Raw genomic sequence first — 19,977 nt, 5'->3', positions numbered from 1 at the left:
TGATAGACTCACCTTTCCCTGGAATGTGATTACTAAACCCACCCGTCCCTGGAAAGGCGATGACTTACTAGTAAATGTGATATGGCCCCACCCCAGAAGGAACACCTTGTATGGACATATACATTGACTAACCAACCAGCTCTCTCCAAGTACTCCAAGTCCTCGTGCCTTCCTCATTCTCCTTAAAAAGAGTTCTAACCACTGCATGGGCTGCTGCTCTCCCTTTGCAAGACAGCCCGGCAGGTCTTTCCTCTAATAAAGCCTGTGTCACCTGGTTTTCGGGCTCCGACTGATTTTTCACAAGCCCTACATTAAGGTCTAATATTACCTACCAGCAGTGTGTATTCACAAGGATATATGGGAGCAAATATAGGTTAATCAATTCTGTCACTCAGCTTCTGCTTGCTGTTCTGAAAGTGGAACTGCTTTTCTTAGGTTCCTGTTACTCAAAGTGTGAATTTTGAATATATAATGTCAATATCACCTCAGAACTTGTTATAAATACAAAATATCAAGCCCTACTTCAGACTTAATGAATCAGAATCTACAATTTAATAGAATGCCCTGTTTATTCCTATTCAATTTAAAATTTGACAACATTGGCCTAAGTACACCCTCAAGTTCCCAGATCCAATCTTAGGCGCAGTCTTTCTAAGGATAGCAGTCTATAATTCTTCTATAGATAGCCCAAACCAAAGAACTTGAAAAGTCAATGATTTAATTAGTGAGTTTTTCCCATAGGGCATGCATGTATTAATGTATTTATATTCTATGGTAATTATATTACTGATAAAATTGTGGCTTTAAGTATGTTAAATGTTATTCTTAATTTAACACACTCAACAATTTAACACTTTAGACCAATGGAAAAGTACAGATATATAAGGGCAGATTAAAGATGGCAGATATCCAAAGTGTATTGATCTCTTTATGGGATTTTGATGACACTTTTTATACTTATAGTGGGATATTTTAGTATTAGTTTTAGAATTTTTGGTTTTGTAACAAAATCAGAAATCTTCAATGAATAGTAACTCAGACAAACCTTGATGGTATTCAGCAACCATATCCTGTCCTTCCCCAAACCTTTCTTTCATCTATACTGTATAATGAAATGCATTGTTGTAATCTCCGAGGTAATTTATATCTACTTCCAAGAGTGGGCCATATTTTTTTTTAAATTTCTTGCATATTAGTATTATTCCCCTGGGTGGGAGTGGCCACTAAAAATCTTATTTATGAGAGCTATCAAATTCCAGGTTTTGTAGGAGAAGAGAATTAGAAAGGAAATTTTACTGGGGAAAAAAAGGGAAGTACTAAAAACAAATAATAGTTTGGAACTTCAAATGTATGCCTGTCACGATTTTTACTTCTTCAAAAAAGGTCAAAGATATATAGGGATCAATGTTAATTAACTATGTGGAAATTAATTTAGGTGACAAGAGGGATAAACCTTCATATACATCTCTTTCAATATTTAATGAAGTAAAATTTAGCTCATAAAGGTGAATGTAAATGATGCAAATGTAATCTTGTTTTCAAATTTCTTCTAGCAATTTAAAATGTTTAAACAGCAAACAAGTCATGGGATCCAAATATGCCAGAGACTTAATGTGATATTTGGGCATAGTTTACTTTCACCTTATGTCAGCAGAGAGAACCATGAAAAACTTGAGAGAAAATCACTCTATGTACACATTTGTTGTGTGAAATACAAAACATTTTAATACATACAATTTTCAATTGCTAAGCATGATAAATTATATTGAATACATTTTAATCATTATAAAGCCTTCATCCAATAACTAATAAAAATCTATCATATATCTGAACTTTATGAAAAATTGTTAAATTATTATAATAAATATACAAAAATATACACAATTTTTATCAGAATAAAAATCACAAGTAAGGACTATTGAGCATCAACAATATGTAATTAAGTAAAAGTTTGAAATGAAATTAAGAATAAAATTAAATCTCTATGTATCTTAATAGTTTAAAAGCACCAAAATCAACAGATATACACAGCATAAAAGTCAGAATAAATTCAGCTGAACTTAATGGTGTATTTGATGTGAGTCTGAATTTAGCAGAACACACATTTAAGTGTATTTTTCCCATAATGACTAGTTTTATCAAACTAATTTTAGAAATTTTAATGTTTTCCCTCCTTAATCACATTAACCACCATAAAAAATTGTTTTCATTTTGTTTCTCCAAAATATACTCATATTAAAGCTTTAGCATGTTTAAATACCTTCACATGCAGTTGTTTACACTTCCCAATCCATATACTCATAACTTTACCATTAGTGGGGAAAATAATAATGTTTAACTATTGTGTATTTTAAAGAATTACTTTCTGGGGAGAAATACAATTTCTCTTAAAGTGGTAGATAATTGAAAGTGTGGCACATATTAGTCAATAATAATCATTGAACTTTAGAAAGGAAACAAGGGGAAGACAAACCTTTTAAATGAAAATATGTAAATTATTTAGAAGTAATTACAATTGGTATTGCAAGTGGTATTGGAATTCAATGAAATAATATTTTTAAAACATTGTGAAGCGTTTGAATGGCTAAAATTAAGTGGATGTTGGGGCAGTCCTCATAGAAGTGTGTAAGGTTGAAGCATCTTAAGTAATTTATGTTTTGAGAGAATTTTGCATTGTGGAAGCATGAAAATATCTATAATGTTTCAAATTAGTGACTGTCCACTTACAAGTCAACTTCAATTTATTTATTTATTTTTCTCTCTGTCATTAATTACTTTGGGGATGGCTGAAGGCCATTAAATTAGTCACTTTTTAAATCCCTAGTAAGCTTCCTAATTATTTCTGCTCTCTCAATTGTTGCACTTTTCAAACATATTGTAGTCCCTCTACTTTTACAGTGCTGCCATAAAACATTTCCCACATTTAAAATGCTATAATGAGAGGGTAGATCTATTCTATTTCAGTTAAGCTAGAGAGATTTTATTTTAAAACAACTCAAACCTATCACATAATCTCTAAATTGCTTTATACACAATTCTAGCAAATGCTATGTCATGGGATGATATTGTATATTTACATTAAAATTATGCAAATTTTAATTTAAATGTTAAATGAGAGAAACTCCCAGTTGCCATAAGCAGTTTGGACTTCCACAGTAATTTACCATCATATAATTGAGCCATTTGAAATAGTTCTTTTAAATTAATGCTAATGCTATCTTATTATATGGTTCCAAATAATGTGACAGGCTATCATTTGTCTCAATAAATTGCTGGCGATATGACTGACAAGCAGATTAGAATAAAGCCAGAAACAGAAATTTCTGATAAACACGCACTGTTTTGCTAATGGATATAATTGTGTGGTTTTTAGTTTCCAGTAACCCAAGGACTAGAAGAACAGACACGAGAGCTTGGTGAGCAAGAAGTTCATCATAAAAGGTGTCATTTTGTTATTGCATCTGGAGGCACAAGCCAATTTTTTCAGTGACAATACCTCTATGCAATATGAAGTGTTGTATAATAAAAATAATAAATTGCTCTGTTGTCTTTCTATCACCAGGTCACAGCAAGAAATAAAACCAGAGGAGCCTAAGTAAAAAATAGAAACCATATTGTTCCAAAGGTCATATAATCTCCTTCATTCTCTTTTAAAATTGCTCATGTTAAAACACAGTTGATTTGTATTACAGTCAATAAACTTTTCTTAAAGAAGAATTAAAGCTATGTGGAGGCTGCTTGTTTGAGCATATGGAATGCCTTACTTAACATACAGATATTTTATTTCCTGGTTAAATTCCCATTTTCTCATGATTACTAATGATGTTTTCTTCTTCTTGAAGGTGGCTTTGAAAGGGCCAGACAACTCAAAAATCAATTAGCATTATCACTAACTCCTCAAAAACATTCTGTGGAGTTATTGACTATTTACAGAAATAATTTTGAAGCCTAAATATTGTGCACGTAAGATTTCATACTTAGAATATATTAAATAATATGAATACATGTCATGCACATATCATGTATGTGTCCTGGAAAAGATTAAAAACTTATTTTCAATGATTATTTCTAATACAAATGAGCATAATAAATAATAATGTCTTTGTACCACTTATCACCATTACAAAATAATTTGTTTAAGTAGTTTAATGTCTACCTCCCTATTAGATTGCACGTTTTATAAGTGTAGAACAGTATGCCCTTCACCACAATATCTCCATTGCATGATGTTGTATGATAGTATTTGTTCATATATCCTAAATAAATGTTCATTTAATTAATAAATAAGAAATAGTTACTATGGACTGAATCCTCATTATGAGTAAGCTGACTACCCTGTTTCACATCTTGTTTCTCATATCATGCATTCTCCGATTTTGTGGACAGAGTATTACAATATGTGTGTTAATTTACAATGCGAGGAAATCCTTTAGAGTCAGATAATTGCTGAGAATCCACAAAGTATCATCCCATAGGCTTTAATGATGGTAAAGGATATGACCCAGCATGCAAAAGAAAGAGCAAGTCAACAGAAGGTTCGAAAACCTTTCAGGCACAACTCCCTGGTCCTTTGCACAGGATGTACTTCCTTTTGGGATTATGAATTAGCAAAATATGTGCAAGTTACTTTGTTCTCAGGAAAGCCAAGGTATGAGTGTACTGAGGAGGTTTTATACCCCACTGATGGCACAAAACACTCCTCAATATGTTATCAAAAACAATGTAAACTGTGCTGCTATGAATATAGGGGTGCATATGTCCTTTCTGATTGGCTGGTAGGGGGGCTGAGAGGTCAATGGGGGAAAAAGGAATCATATGTAATACTTTAAACAATAAAGAATTTTAAAAATCCTTTATAATAAAAGCCTAATATGCAAATTGTCCCCTCAACCTGGAGTTCAATCAGGGGTGGAGCCGGTCCGCCAACTGCCTGCAGCCCCTCCCCACAGCTGGGCCCACCTACCATCAGTCCCTCCACCTCCTGTGTCCCCTCCCCTTGGCTGGCCTGGCCCAGAATGGTCCCAATCGGGGTAGGCTGGCCAGACCCTACCTGAGCACTAATTCATGCCCTGTGCCTCTAGTAAATAAATAAAGTGGAGTATAAAAATAAACAATGCAAACAATCTCTGTACACGGGACTTTCAGCCTTTTAACAGATCATCATAAATCACCACTAGCTACATTGGTTCTTATTTTGGCCACATGTCAGTGCCATGACTCCAGGCATCCCTGGAGATAAGAATCCATCCAAAAAGGACCAGCCTCCTTGCACCCAGTGTCCACCACATCCTGAAGGACACTCCCAGGCTTGCAAGGTGTCATCTCCAAGCCGATACTTCACAGGCAGACCTTCAGATACATTTTATTTGAGTTTTTGCTTTTCTTCAAAGTTTGTAGTATAGTCACATAGTTAGATAATATTTTGATTTTATTTTACTGGCCACTAATCTTACTTCTAATATATGAATCTTATTCTTAAACTCCAAGAGAAAACTTTATCTTCCTTATAGAATCTCCATTACAAGTTCCCTTATAAAGGGGCATTTCAGATTCATTTGGTGAGAAAAGTTTTGTGTGCCAATGTATAGTCTCCCTTTTTCAACAGAAATCACTTAAATATATTATTCGATCTCTTGAGTATTGAGAAGTTGTTATAGGCCTTTCTTCAATTTATTTTACATTAAACATTGTCTTTGCCTAGACTATCTCTCTCAGTGGTTCTCAACCTGTGGGTCGCAACCATCGGAAAACACATATAGCATATCAGATATTTACATTACGATTCATAACAGTAGCAAAATTACAGTTATGAAGTAGCAACGAAAATAATTTTGTGGTTGAGGGTCACCACAACATGAGGAGCTGTATTAAAGGTTCGCGGTATTAGGAAGGTTGAGAACCACTGCGAGTAACCTATATTATACAACTCTCCACTCATTTAGCATTAGCCACACTGGAAACACCATTCATGTTACTATTACCTGGGCTTTGCACTTGATCTTGTCTGTAGCTTTTCCCACATATTTGTCTAACGTGTGCCTCATTTCACTCAGGCCTCTGCTGGAATGCACCTTATTGTCAGAGTCTCCCTGACAAGTCTGTCTGAAATAGCACACTGCAATCAGTCCTCAACCCCTTACTTTGCTGCTTTCTTTTTATTGACATTATATTTCGGGGAGTGTTCCATGACCAACTATTCATTTAGTAATTTCATAAAAAGGACTCACAGGACTCAGACGTATCATTCTCAAGGTTATAGTTTATTACGTAAGGGTTTACAGAGCAGGATCAATGCGGGGAAATGATGAATCAGGTGGAGTCTGGAGGAGATGAGGTGTAGGTTGCTGAAGGCCTCTCCCTTAGGGGTCACACAGACCATACTGATCTCCTAGCAACAAACTGCCACAACACATAGGTGGTTCTGCCCAGGGGAGTCAGCTTGAGTCTCAAAGTCCAGGCCTACGTAGAGGGCTGCTCATGTAGGCGCATACCAGCCAGCCATGATTACTGAAAAACTTCAGACCCAGAAGGAAAACAGGTGTCCACCATATATCATACTGTTTTCATAGATTGGAAAGACAAGCAAGAAGTATGGTTCAGTGCCACAGGCATTGAAATATCCTGACCAATTAGTAACACAGGGAATTCTCCAAAGGCTAAGTGCCCAGGGCCAGCCAAGGGTCACCCATGGGAAAGAGGGGAACAATATCAGGTCTGCTGCATTAGCTCTTTCCTGCCCACCTTACCATCAATCGACCTATTACATGTGTGTTATTTATTGGTTTAAATTGTCTACTTCTCCTACTAGACTAAACTCTTTGTCTCTTTTGTTTGTTACTATATCATTTTGTTGTTGTTTTTTCCTGATCTAAAACAACACAATTTATTTTCTCAAACTCAGGAGGTCAGATGTCCGAAATAGATCTCTCTGGGCTAAACTCTAGGTGTCAGGAGGGCTGCATTTCCTTCAGGAGGCTGTAGGGGAGAATCCATTTCCTTGCTCATTTGTATTGTTAGCCCAATTCAGTTCCTTGTGGTTGCAGAACTGAAGTCACCTTTTCTTTGCTGGCTGTCAGCTGATGGCCATTTCAGTTTCTAGAGCCCAGCCACATTAATTCATTTATGGCCCCCTTTCTCCATCTTCAGAGCCAGGCATGGTTGGTCAAGTCCCACTTATGCTTCAGCTCTCTTGTCTCTCTTATGTCACATCTCTGTGATTGTAGCCAGGAAAGGTTTTCCACTTCTAAATTATTACATTTGGTGCCATTTATATATATATAAAAGGCTAATATGCAAAGTGTCCCCTTGGGAGTTTGACCGGGAGTTCAATTGCTTGCTATGATGTGTGCAGACAACCGGGGGCAGCACAGAATGAAGGAAGGCCCCGGCAAGCAGCCGGAAGGCCCTGATTAGCCCTGATCACCGGCCCGGCCTAGGGACTCTACACGTGCATGAATTTTGTGCACCTGGCGCCTAGTATGGATAATATAGGATAATCTTCGTATTTTAAAGTCAGCAGATTAGGCTCTGGACAATGTGGCTCAGTTGGTTGAGCATTGGCCCATGCATCAAAAGGTCTCCAGTTCAATTCTGGTCGGGGCACATGCCAGGGTTGTGGGCTTGATCACCAGTAGGAGGCATGCAGGAGACAGCCAATGTTTCTCTCTCACATCAATGTTTCTCTCTCTTTCTGTCCCTCTCCCTTCCTCTCTCTCATTTTCCCTTCTCCCTTCCTTGTCCAGGTATTTCTCCAGTAGTGCAGACTTGGAAATTGGACAGCCTCATGTCAGACCCAGGAGATGTAGGGTGGAGGTGTGCACTGATTTAAGAAAACCATCTTTGGCTTGGGCAGTGGGAAGGCAGAGTGGACTAGAGCAGACACTGAATCTGTTGGGGTCTTGATCTTGGACTTCCCAACTTCCAGAACTTTTTTCCCTCCTGACTGATTTTTGTCATTTCACAGACAGCAATCAATTTGGCCATAATATTACCGTACTTCGAGCTCCGACTGCGAGGAGCTACTCAGGACAAAAGGGTGTTCACGGAGCGCATCTAGGTTCTGACAGCCACCAGCAGCCTTCCAGGCACAGTTAGTCCTGACACCGTCTTTCCAGGGGTCTTCACCCTGTTCTCTCGGTGACTGCAGCCACCTGGCCAGGCAGCCAGACCAGGCGCACTGCTCCGCCTTCGGAAGATACTCCAGCCCCACTGAGACCCCTTCCCCCGTGGGAATACTCCCCACAGGTCTGACCTAGGAACTCGGGCGGGGCAGGGTTAGCTGCTACTACCTCTTTTATGTTTAGTGTAGTAACTGGTATAGAAGAGTCATTCGAACCATTTGTTAAATACAAACACTGATGAACACTCATTGACCTCTGCCTGGTGGGGCTAAAGTATGCATCGGTGAAAGACAGAAAAGGATGAGAGGGTCACAGAAGGGCGTGTTGGGAATGATATTTTATAGGTATTGAAAATGAGATATGAGTGATATGAGCACTGTGCCTTATTTTGCCTCCCCTCCCTGCAAAAAAAAAATAATAATAATAATAAAAAAAATTCAATCCCAGATAGAAAAACAGAGTAGGTCACATTTACAAAACGTTAGGAAATGCAAGGTGGCCATGAGAAGAAAGGGGAAACTGCTCATCACATTTTCTAAAAGGGCTTTAATTGTGAATTACATTCAGATATGACATAAGAAAGACGGTTAGGTAGGTCAGGCAGCTAAAGGGCTTACTGCGAGAGGCTTTGCAATCTTTATAGAAACCATCACAAAAGGAAAAGATCACTTTTTATCCCGAGTTCTTTAGCTCTGATTATGCCACATTATGAAGTGGACTAGCTGATCCTTCTCAGGGCCTCTTCAGATCATAGGATTATTGCTAGACTATTCCCTTCTCTTCTCCACAGTGGCTGCATGTGTGATCATTATGATTCTGGACTGTCTGAGGCATAAGAAAGCATAAAATGCATATTTTATCATAGTTTGAGATAAAAACAATTTTAATTTTTTGCACAGATATTTCTTTGTTTTTTCAAACTCTGATGTAATTTAAGCTTACTGAAACAAAATTATGACCTTGAGTTTAAGGATGAGAGGTTTATGCGGTAGAAAAAACTGAACGACATAAAATAAGGATGGGATAGAGAAGAATGACATGCATTGCCCAAAGAATCACATATTCAAAAAAATAAGAAAGGCTAAATTGCAAATGTTTGGAGAAAATAACTTTTATAATTATTGTAGTTGGAAAATATGACACATGATATCAAAAAACATGAAAATCCATGTGCTCAATAAACATTTATTGATATTGCTATATATATTTTTTAATCTGTAAAGATGATCTCAATGAAGTTTACCAGGATCTTTTGAAATAACCTATGCTTAAAGGAAATAACAATAAAAATCAGCTTTTAAACACCTTACAAGTGTCTATATTTTGTTATATACCTGTATGGTTTCTTAAAGTTATTAAAAACAAACAGAAACTCTGTAAACCTTTGACAAAAGCATGCATTGGAAGTGATAAAAGGCAAAAACACCTGGGCTATTTTGCAGGCATCTCTAATCTTTAAACACAATGAAACAGAACAAATAAACTTGCAGCCTCTCTTTGGAAAGAATGAATGATCAGTGATGAGCAATTTTTCACAGAAAATACCTTAGTAAGAGAGCAAAGAGTGCGAGCCTCCTAGAGCCCTCAAGCATTCCTTCAGCACTTTTCATCCGTTACACCTCCCATTTCACTTCTTTTAGTTACAGTTTAAACTACTTCCTTAAAAGATGGTTCAGAGTCTAGGAACACACAAAGAGCATAAATACAGACTTCTCAAATTAACAAAATAAAAGCTTCCCAGTATCCCACCTACAGTTGTATAGTTTATAAAGACAGTGGGAATTCAAATCTGTGGTGTGTATTTTCTGGATACAGGCTGCCTCTTAAATGTTAATCTGAATGAATGAGCTGATTTAGAAACACAAAAGGTATAATGCACATTTTATGTTGCCTTGCTCATTAAACCTGTGTGCCTTAGCACCAGTTCCGGTTGGTTTGGGAATAACATGTAGTCAAGTAAAAAAACTAGAATTCTTACACAAAATCATTGTATGTTTTTACATGTTTCTGGAACACAGGATGCTGTTGTAGGAAAGAATCTGTTTACAGGTGACATGGAAAACTCAAATACGCTTGACTGTGATCATTAACACCATTGGGCTTCTCATGAGAATAAAGATTTGCCTCCGGGCATGACTCTAATGAGGATAATTAAATTCTGCACACCTAAAGCACCTCTCTGATTCCATCTTGGAGAAGTCATTTCTTTTCTGTTACATACTGTTGTTCCAGGATCTGAAACCAGCTGTCGTTTAGCCCATACATAACTGCATTTAGTGGTGGGCAAAGTGTTAACTTTATATGCGAAGTAGAAAAATGCTTCCATATGAGAATTTTTATCATAAATTTGCATTATTAATATGGATATTTTATTTTTTGAAATGATATGATTGAAAATATGTATTTAATACATTTTGAGGAAATAAAAATCAACTAGAAGAACAATATGATAAATATTTTATGTCATCTATATTTGATATAACTAAAATAAGTTATATTAAAAACACATAAAGTATAAATCATTTTTCTAAAAATTTAATATATCAATATATTGTATTACATTATTTTCTCTACAGCAGTGTTGAATTTCAGTCTCACCCCTCCAACATCACTGATATAGCATCGAGTTTGTAACACCTTGTGTCCATGTTTAATTTAAACCAGGACTATTTCAAGAGAGAAATAAATTTCTCTTTCCAGCAGGTCTCTCTTTCATTTCTACTTAAACCAGAAACTATCATTCTCAGCACAGTTAAAGCAAATGAGCAGAGAGAATCTGCAAAAGCTGTTTCTTTGTGTTTGCATCAAGCAGTTCCCGTTATCAGCGCCTTGCCTGCCATTCACCCGCCTGTCGCTATATGCCAGAATCTAATTGTGATGCTTCTCTGTCCAAATCCTTGGTATTGTTGGGAAAGCAGCTCATGTCTGGGAACAGCCTAATGTTGCTCAATTAATCAACCAGGTACATCTCATTAGGATGATTGGCAGCTGGCCCTGGCCGACGTGGCTCCCTTGGTTGGAGTGTCCTCCTGTACACCAAAAGGTGGTGGGTTCATTTCCGGTCAGGGCACATACCTGGGTGTGGGTTCAACCCATGGTTGGGGTGTATACAGGAGACAACAGATTGACGTTTCTCTCTCACATAAGATCTAAATCAACCAGGTACATCTCATTAGGATGATTGGCAGCTGGCCCTGGCCGACGTGGCTCCCTTGGTTGGAGTGTCCTCCTGTACACCAAAAGGTGGTGGGTTCATTTCCGGTCAGGGCACATACCTGGGTGTGGGTTCAACCCATGGTTGGGGTGTATACAGGAGACAACAGATTGACGTTTCTCTCTCACATAAGATCTATCTCTCTCCTCTCTCTCTCTCTCTCTCTCCCTCCCTCTGTCTCAATCTCTCTCCCCCCTTCCCTTCCTCTCTCTAAAATAAATTAAAAAAATGATTGACAGGTGAAAGATGAAGCTTTGGTGGAAATAGTGGTAATAAAGAAGGACAGCCACCCACAGAACAGAACAAGTTCTCCTGTCTATGGCACTTTTACCTTATCACCCAAGGGGTGCAGTGAGCAGGCCATGGGCAGGTCTGACTCTTACTGGAAGGAAATATCCAGGTTTAGACTACCAAAAATGCTGTAAAGTTTAATTGCTTATATAAGTGTAATTAAATGGAAGTTTTGTGATTATACTTGCTCTTCTCCCCAAGTGTATTACCCCTGTACTATTACAAGTCTGATAGTCAACATGGCATGAAATTACACTGTGGTCTTAATTTTACAAATGTATGTGTTGTCTAGTTTCAATTCCATTTTACTTTGAATTTCAGTTTCATCTAAACCATAGATTAAAGGGAACATTCAAAAGCAGTTTTATAAGTTTCCAACAAGGTTAATGAAGTTCAACACTTCAGTTGAATCAGAAAATGAAGAAAAAAAAAAGTACAATGATTATAATTTCATTTGAAATTACTGCATAGGGCCAGGAAAAATCATTATAATATCTATATCCTGTAAACAACTGAAGAGAAATTATGTAGAATGTCTTTCTTTTTAAAATTTTTGCTATACTTTTATTTAGTGCCTGCTGTCTGGGGGCAAAGCAGTTTTGAATGCAAATGACTTGTAGAATGAGATTCATGTTCTCAAAACATTTATTCAGAATAGCGAATAATCGTCCTCTGCTCCTTTCTTCAAATCAATTTCTAATGGGGCTTCTGGGAATATCTGCTTGTCCTATGTTTGTGATAAAAATACTTTTACACTTAATGTAACTGTAATTTTTTTTAAAGAATTAGAAAATTCATGTACTTATAGTGTTTCACAGCATGAGTTGGAACTAAGAGTGGATTATACTCAAGTTTAACCAACTCTTTTAAAAAAAAATATTTTTACTGATTTCAGAGAGGAAGGTAGGAGAGAGATAGAAACATCAATTACTGATTAGCTGCCTCCTGATCGCCCCCTACTGGGGATTGAGCATACAACCTGGGCATGTGCCCTGACCAGGAATCAAACCATAACCTCCTGGTTCATCGGTTGATGTTCAACCACTGAGCAACGCTGAAATATCTCCTAGCTTAGGTGTTGCAAACTAGTGGTCTGTAGGCTGGATCCAGTCAGCCAACATTGGACCCAGACTGTGCTTAAAAACGGGGAAAGGCCACATACTAACCTGAGATTCCAGATAGTCTTGAAAAGTCAGATGTGGCAATGTTGAGATAATGTTCCCTCGTAATAAACATGTAGTGCAGAGGAATAGTTGTGTCCTATAAAAAAATACATGCGTTTGCTCTGGCCCTGGAGAACTCCTAATGCATTATGTTTGGCTGGCTTTACTGATTTACTTTGCCTTCTTGGATCTTGCAAATATTTAAAATGTTTAAGTTATGGATAGGTTTCCACTTTCTTATTGAAAGATGCTGTTACTAAAAACCATTCAGTTATTTATTATGAAGAATATGGGCTCAATGTTGACATCTTCTGATTTTTCAATAAAATCTGAAACCTCAGCTTATATGAAATTTCCCAATTTACAAATAGTCTAGATCAAATATGAGTAGCAAATTGACCAATAAATCAAAAGGTTTTTCAATGTTCTTATAGGCGTTCCCAAAGCAATTTGATTGTCTCTGAAATACAATGGAGAATACCAAGAATATATTTCAGGTCCTGAAAGACAAATGAGAAAATCCTGCCCTGGCTGGTGTGGTTCAGTGGTTAAAGCGTCAGCTTGCTCATGGAAGAGTCTCAGGTTCAATTCCTAGCCCCTCCTGCCCTGGCTGGTGTGGTTCAGTGGTTAAAGAGTCAGCTTGCTCATGGAAGAGTCTCGGGTTCAATTCCTAGCCACGGGCACATACCTGGGTTGTAGGTTTGATCCCTGGCACTGGTTGGAACACTTTTGGGTGGCACATACCTGGATTGCAGGTTTGATCCCTGGCACTGGTTAGAACACTTTTGGGAGGTAACCAATCGATGTGTCTCTCTCATATTGATGTTTCTCTTTCTCTTTCTCTCCTTTTCCCACCGCTCCCCCTTCCACTCTCTCTCAAGAAAAAAAAAAAATCAATGGAAAAATATCCTTGGCTGAGGATTAACAATAACAAAATAAAAGGAAATGAAAAACCTTCCTTCTTATTATCCAAGATTTACACTGTGGGCGTGAGCTTTTATATCAATTTTTTACTCATTCAGGATTTGGGATCATTCATTGAAGTGTTTATTTCTAAATTCAAAGGTTAATCTTGCTTTGCTCCAGTCAAAATCTAATAAACTACTCTGATTACATTGCTATAATCACACACATATACACATAACATGCACACACCTTACTGCATATTAAAATATATTTTCCATCTCAAGAAATTGTAAATCAAGCATATAAAAGTGAAAGGAGAAGAAAGAAATATACCAATGTTTCAGTGAACAGAAGTAAAAGAAGAAAAATGAGTTATGGGTGTCATTATATATCATTCATGTTTAAAAGATCTTTTTGTAACATGAATATTCAATTTACAAAGCCCTGTTATAAATCAGTCATCATCAGTAAGAGATTTATCTTGCTTGCCTGTGTGATATAATAACTCATTGCTTTATGGGGAGAAAGCCATAGAGTAAATTGCTAAATTCATTAAAAACTTATATATTACTGTCTAGGAAAAGATCAACTGATTGAAAACTGCTAAACCATCTAATAGTCAATTATTCCACATAGAAATATTTTAATGAACCTTTATTAGAATAGGTATTGCAGATGCAATTACAAGAGAGAAAATGTTGCCATGTCAGGTTACGATTTGTTATAGTTCACAGCAAAAGCTTTCTGGGTGGGAGTTCAACATAAAAAGAATATGTTCTAAAATTTGATGCTGAGGATTTTTATCCCATTTTGGCTGAAGGCCTTTTACCACTGACGAGGTGTGCAGTGCATCGGGAATTTCAGCACCAAAACGGAACCCCAAACAACAGCTTCGCATTTGGAGTCGGCCTAATAACAGTGCATTTTAAGTTGTGTCCTCTGGCCTTTTGGGTTCGGGGAAACCCATTAGAATCCTGATGTAGAAGAGTGAAAAAGCTGCAGGGTAGGTTCCTCTGTCTTCATCCAAAGAAATGAATGACATGCCGACTGTGAAAACTTTCCCTCCAAGTTTACACAGTACAAATGGCACTTATCGGGAGATGTGTAACTCCTTTGGAATGTCATGTATATTCCTGAACATATTTTTTTAAATAGCCATTCACTTCATAACAGCTAGTCTCTCTTACTAGACCATTAAATGAAATATTAATAATTGACTCAGACTGTAGTATAAATGATTGTTTTATGCTTAATTGGAATTAAATCAGTAATACATTCAATAAATAAAACTTGTGGGGCCAAATACTATATATATCTTCATATCGCTAGAAAAAACCTCCTTGTTTTTCACTGACCTCAGGAAACTGAGGCCCAGATAATTTTTTAAATTAAACTTTATTTTAAAAATGCAATTTTATTTTTTGTTGGGGATGCTGGGCTGGATAAGAGGAAAAAATATCTAGAAATACAACTTGTCTGTAGACAGAATACAAAGGAAATGTTTCTTTTTGTACTTCTCTACTTGAACATTTCTAACCTTGCTTTCTGTTTCTCAGATATTTCTGTTTAGGAATCTGATGGGTTGAGGTCAGCATTGTAAAGACAGAATGATAGGTATTTCATATTCTCCTTTGAGCTTACTAATAGACTGCAAACTACTGAGGGCAAGATCAGTGGCTTCCTCATGTATGTATCCTCATTTTCTAGCACAACGCTGGGTACCTATCAAAAATTAATTAAATGCGAGTTGAAAGGATGGCTAGAAGAATAAATGAATAAGCTGTAATTGTAATGACTGCATTGTCAGATGTTCTTAAGACTGGTGACTGAGTTTGGTGTTTGTAAAGACTGTGATTTCTATCAAGACATGGATAAATAATGGTTGTCTATAAGTATTGTCATGTCAGTAATTTATTATGATACTTTATGTTATCAAGGATATGTTCCTAATAAACTTGAATTCCTATGCACTCTGATTAACTCCCGGGATAAATAGGAAGAACTAGAGTTTAAGTTAGTGAAGAATGCCCAATAGTGTGTTTGACACGGTTATCTTCTGTTCTGGGTATCTCACTGCCTATAGGATGAGCACTTAGAATGAAAACACATATAACCCTACAAACAAGTGTCAGAGCAGTGACTTGGAGAGATAGCTGACAGCAGAAGGAAAAAAGGAAGTTCCCAACTCTGATGCTAGAAATATTTCTGAATCTCCCTCCTGTCTATATACCGATGGCTAAAAACCTACTCTTCCATCTCATAAGGACTAATCAGAACAGTTGGGAAAACTATTCTAAAGCATAGACAATTCTCCTGTTGATGAGCCACATTTTATGTAACTTCAGGATGATTTTTAAGGCAGTAATGGTACCCGCCTCATGTAACCCTGCAACTCCCTTGCTCCTGCTTTGTGTCTTTAACTTGGTTACTACTTTTATGCCTGGTTACGATTGAATTGTGCTTGTCCCAAAAAGATAGGGTCAAGTCCTAACCCCCAGTACCTCAGGATGTGATGAAATTCAGAAATAGGGCCTTCACAGAACTAAATCAAGTGATAGTGAGACCACTGAGTTGGACTTAATGGAATATGATCAGTGTTTTTACAAAGAGGAGTGACCTGGGTACAGACATACACAGAGGGAAGACAATGTGAAGAGCCACAGTGATAAGATGGCCCTGTGACTGGAGCGTTCATAAGCCAAGGAAGGCAAGGACTGCCTGCAAACTCCAGAAGCTAGAAGTGGAAAGGAGGGATTCTCGTAGCCCTGCTGACTCTTTGATTGCAGACTTCTAGCCTCCAGACTGTGAAACAATACATTCCTGTTATTTTAAGCCATCCAGTTTTTGATACCTGGTACAAAAACCCTAGGAAACGAACACACCCCTTCTACTAATAGTCTCGCCTAAACGCTACTTCCTCTGCTAAATTTTCCCTGACATTTGCCCCAAATGATAGGCAGATGTTGTCCTCTGGGGGCACCATACTAACATACTGTGCGTAGTAGACACTCAAAAAATATGAAATGAATGAATTATTAAAAATAAATGAATACATTATTAATAATTGGTTAATTCTTGGTGAAGGTGAGAATACTTGTAGAAAACATTTGTGTGTTAAGCCTTATCCCTCTTAATCATTTCTGAGAAGTTAAGAACTGTGTAGCACTTGAAATAAAATGTAGTTCCATTAAATTAAACTATAACTTTAATAATTACTTTTTTTTTCTACCAAGCAAAATGAAGACAGGTTCATGGGAAGCAAGCATATAGCTCTGGCGTTGATGGTGTGTGTGTGTGTTGGGGAATGTATGGAGGGATTGAGCAATAAAGAAAAAAAGAAAACTCATGGACATGAACAACAGTATGGTGATTGCAGGAATTAAATCAGAGAGAATATATGAGTTGCAGGGAGGTGAGTAAAAATGGAAGAAAGCATAGAGGGGATAAATTGTGATGAAAAAAGAAATAAAATAAAATAATAGCTACTTTTTATCATCTATATTTTAATTTAAAATAGCAGTAATTATATTGCTATCATTTAGCATTAAACCTAATTTTAGGTGGAGAATTTTTTGGGAGGGAGTGGGAGTTCACTCTAAAATATCTCAAGGAAATAAATAATATAATAAGGCAAAGATATTGACTGAAAACCAAAAATGAAGATATTGTTGATATCTTATGGAAGCTTATAAAGTGGAATTTCTGGAAATCTTATTTGAGTGTTAAGTCTTGAAAAGTCACTTTTCTAAATCATAATCAAATGGTACCGTAGACCCACCACTCCTTTTCAGCAAAAGTAAGAAAAAGTCTTAACTATGAAACCATATCAGAACTTACATATACTCAAGACTGCCCCTATTTTCCTTATGAGGAACTGGGGAACACCGGGTGAGAGTTTTATTCAGGGGTCAAGTCAAAGGGCTTCTCAGGGCTAGGGCATGAGTTCTTTGAATGCATCTCACTCATGTTTCCCATTTCAAGATATTTCCTATTCTAGGAGTACGGTGCTTGATACACACTCTAATTATACCTACCAACCTTGTGTCTTAAACTCTATACTACAGGAAGCAAAAGAGCCATCCCATTCAAAAAAAAAAAATTAGGGAACAAATTTATTTTTGAGGAACTAAAAAGCAACCATTAATTCCTAATAAGTCTTGACTGTATCTATGTCTCTCTATCTCTGGCTGTCACTGTAGTTTCAGATACCATTTTTTCTCACTTGGCTTTCTATACTAAGCTCCTACCTGGCTGCCTGCTCACACTATTGTCTCTACCACAGCCACCCTCCAACCTACTCCCACTGAGTGTTCACACGGCAGCCAGTGTCCTTTCTAAAATATAAATTTGATCATGTGAATATCTTGCTTAAAACCTTTAAAATCTTTCCCATTATTTTTGTAATGATGATCAAAATCCTTCCCCTGATTTTCAAAGCCTGAATGATTCTCTGCCCCTCCCCCACCCCCCACACACACTCTCTAAACTCATCTTGCACTAATCGCCGTTCAGGCACAGAGGTATCTGGAATTCTGAGTGGCAAGCTGAGTCTTGCTACCTCAGAACCTGGATGAATTCCCTTCTACCTGCTATGCTTGCTTCTTTATTTTTTGTTGTCACCTAATTACTTCCCGTGCTTTCTTTATGTATCAGCTTCCATTTATTTTCCCATAGTACTTCCTTAAATGTCATTTCTCAGAAAAGCTTTTCTTGCCTCTTGAAAACATTGGTTAGGCCCCTCGTATTTTCTTTCACAGCACTTACTCCCAATTATAATTACGTTTTTATTAATGTGATCATTTGGAATCTGTCACCACCATGAGACTGTTATCTCCTGAGAGTAAGCACCAGGGCTGTTTTGTTCACGGATACTCCCCCAGCATCTTGCAAGTGCCAGTCTGGATAAGTATGTATTGAATAAAAAAGGAAAAGGAAGGCAATATGAATTAATTGGTAGTTTTCACAATAGCATTATTCTCAGCCATTGCTCCTGCAGTTCGTAGCATGAAAATTACAAGATATCTGTGTTAAAATAGAAATCATCAGCCCCCCAGGCCAGTCTACTAACTCAGATTCTCTGGGCCCACCGTCCTATAGCAAAGAAGTTAGTCTGATATGCCGCTTAGTTTGTGGAATCACGCAGCTAAACAATGTTTCTAACAGTCACAATATGTGAAACTGTAAGCTCCAAATTCAATCTCTCTATGGAAAAAGTAGCTATAAAATTACCCAAACAGCTTTCTTAAATGAATGACGCATGAAGAATTATTAGGCTAGGTTTACATGATGCAAAAATGAGTAAGTTAAGATGGCTTTACTTGGAGGAGATCACAAACTAGTAGAAATCAGATGCTATATAATAAAGAGCTAATATGCTAATTAGACCAAGCAGCCAAACAACTGACCTTCTGGACGATCTTCTGACCTTCGAGACGAAGCTGGGGCTGCAAGGGGTTCCGAGGGCTGAGCCCCTTGCATTAATTTCGTGCATTGGGCCTCTAGTAGATTTATAATTGGACAGATAATAAAAAATTGAAATATATTTTTAATATATTGAGATTTGATTTTTAGTTCTGATTAGAAAGTTTGAAGTAGAAACTTTGAAATGTTAAGGCCCCAATTTGAATTGAATCTTAATAGATAAGTACGGCTAGAGTGAGGAGATTTCTGGAAGTTAAAATAGTTCAAAGTTGTGGAATCATGAGAGAATGGCTGCCTCGGGCTGGAGTCAGAATGTATAAGAGGTTGGTTTGAAGGGCCTTATAAGCCAAACCAAAGAACTTTGATATGAAAATTTTAATCACTATAATAACATTTACAAAGAAAATGTCACTGCCTTTTAGGACTTCGTGATGAACAAATAGATCCCTTAGTTGATTTCAGAAGCTTGGTTATTTTTCTTGCCAACTCTGAGACAAGTTACCTTCTAGGTTGAAAACATTCTGTTTGCCAACAATAATATTTTTATTACTATGTATATGCAGTCTTCTGAATTCTCTCTGTCAAATGTCATGCTGGAATTTAAAGTGATATTTAAGGACATCTGTACAAAAGCATGCCTTGTTTTCAAAATTATATTTTATTTTATATGGATTGATATCAGGGCATAGCAAATGTACATTTGGTATCATTGACATAGAAATGTATCACAGTTGTTAATTGGAAAAGATCCTAGAAATCAGGGAATGGGCATCCTCTAATTCCATGGTTCTCAGCTATATCTACACCTTTAAACACCTAGAAAGCTTTTAAATCAATTGATAGTAGGCATTCAGCATATTTT

The sequence above is a fragment of the Myotis davidii genome, unplaced genomic scaffold (assembly GCF_000327345.1).
Source record: "Myotis davidii unplaced genomic scaffold, ASM32734v1 scaffold147, whole genome shotgun sequence".
Classification (NCBI taxonomy): Eukaryota; Metazoa; Chordata; class Mammalia; order Chiroptera; family Vespertilionidae; genus Myotis; species Myotis davidii.
Note: the sequence above shows the minus strand (reverse complement) of the source record.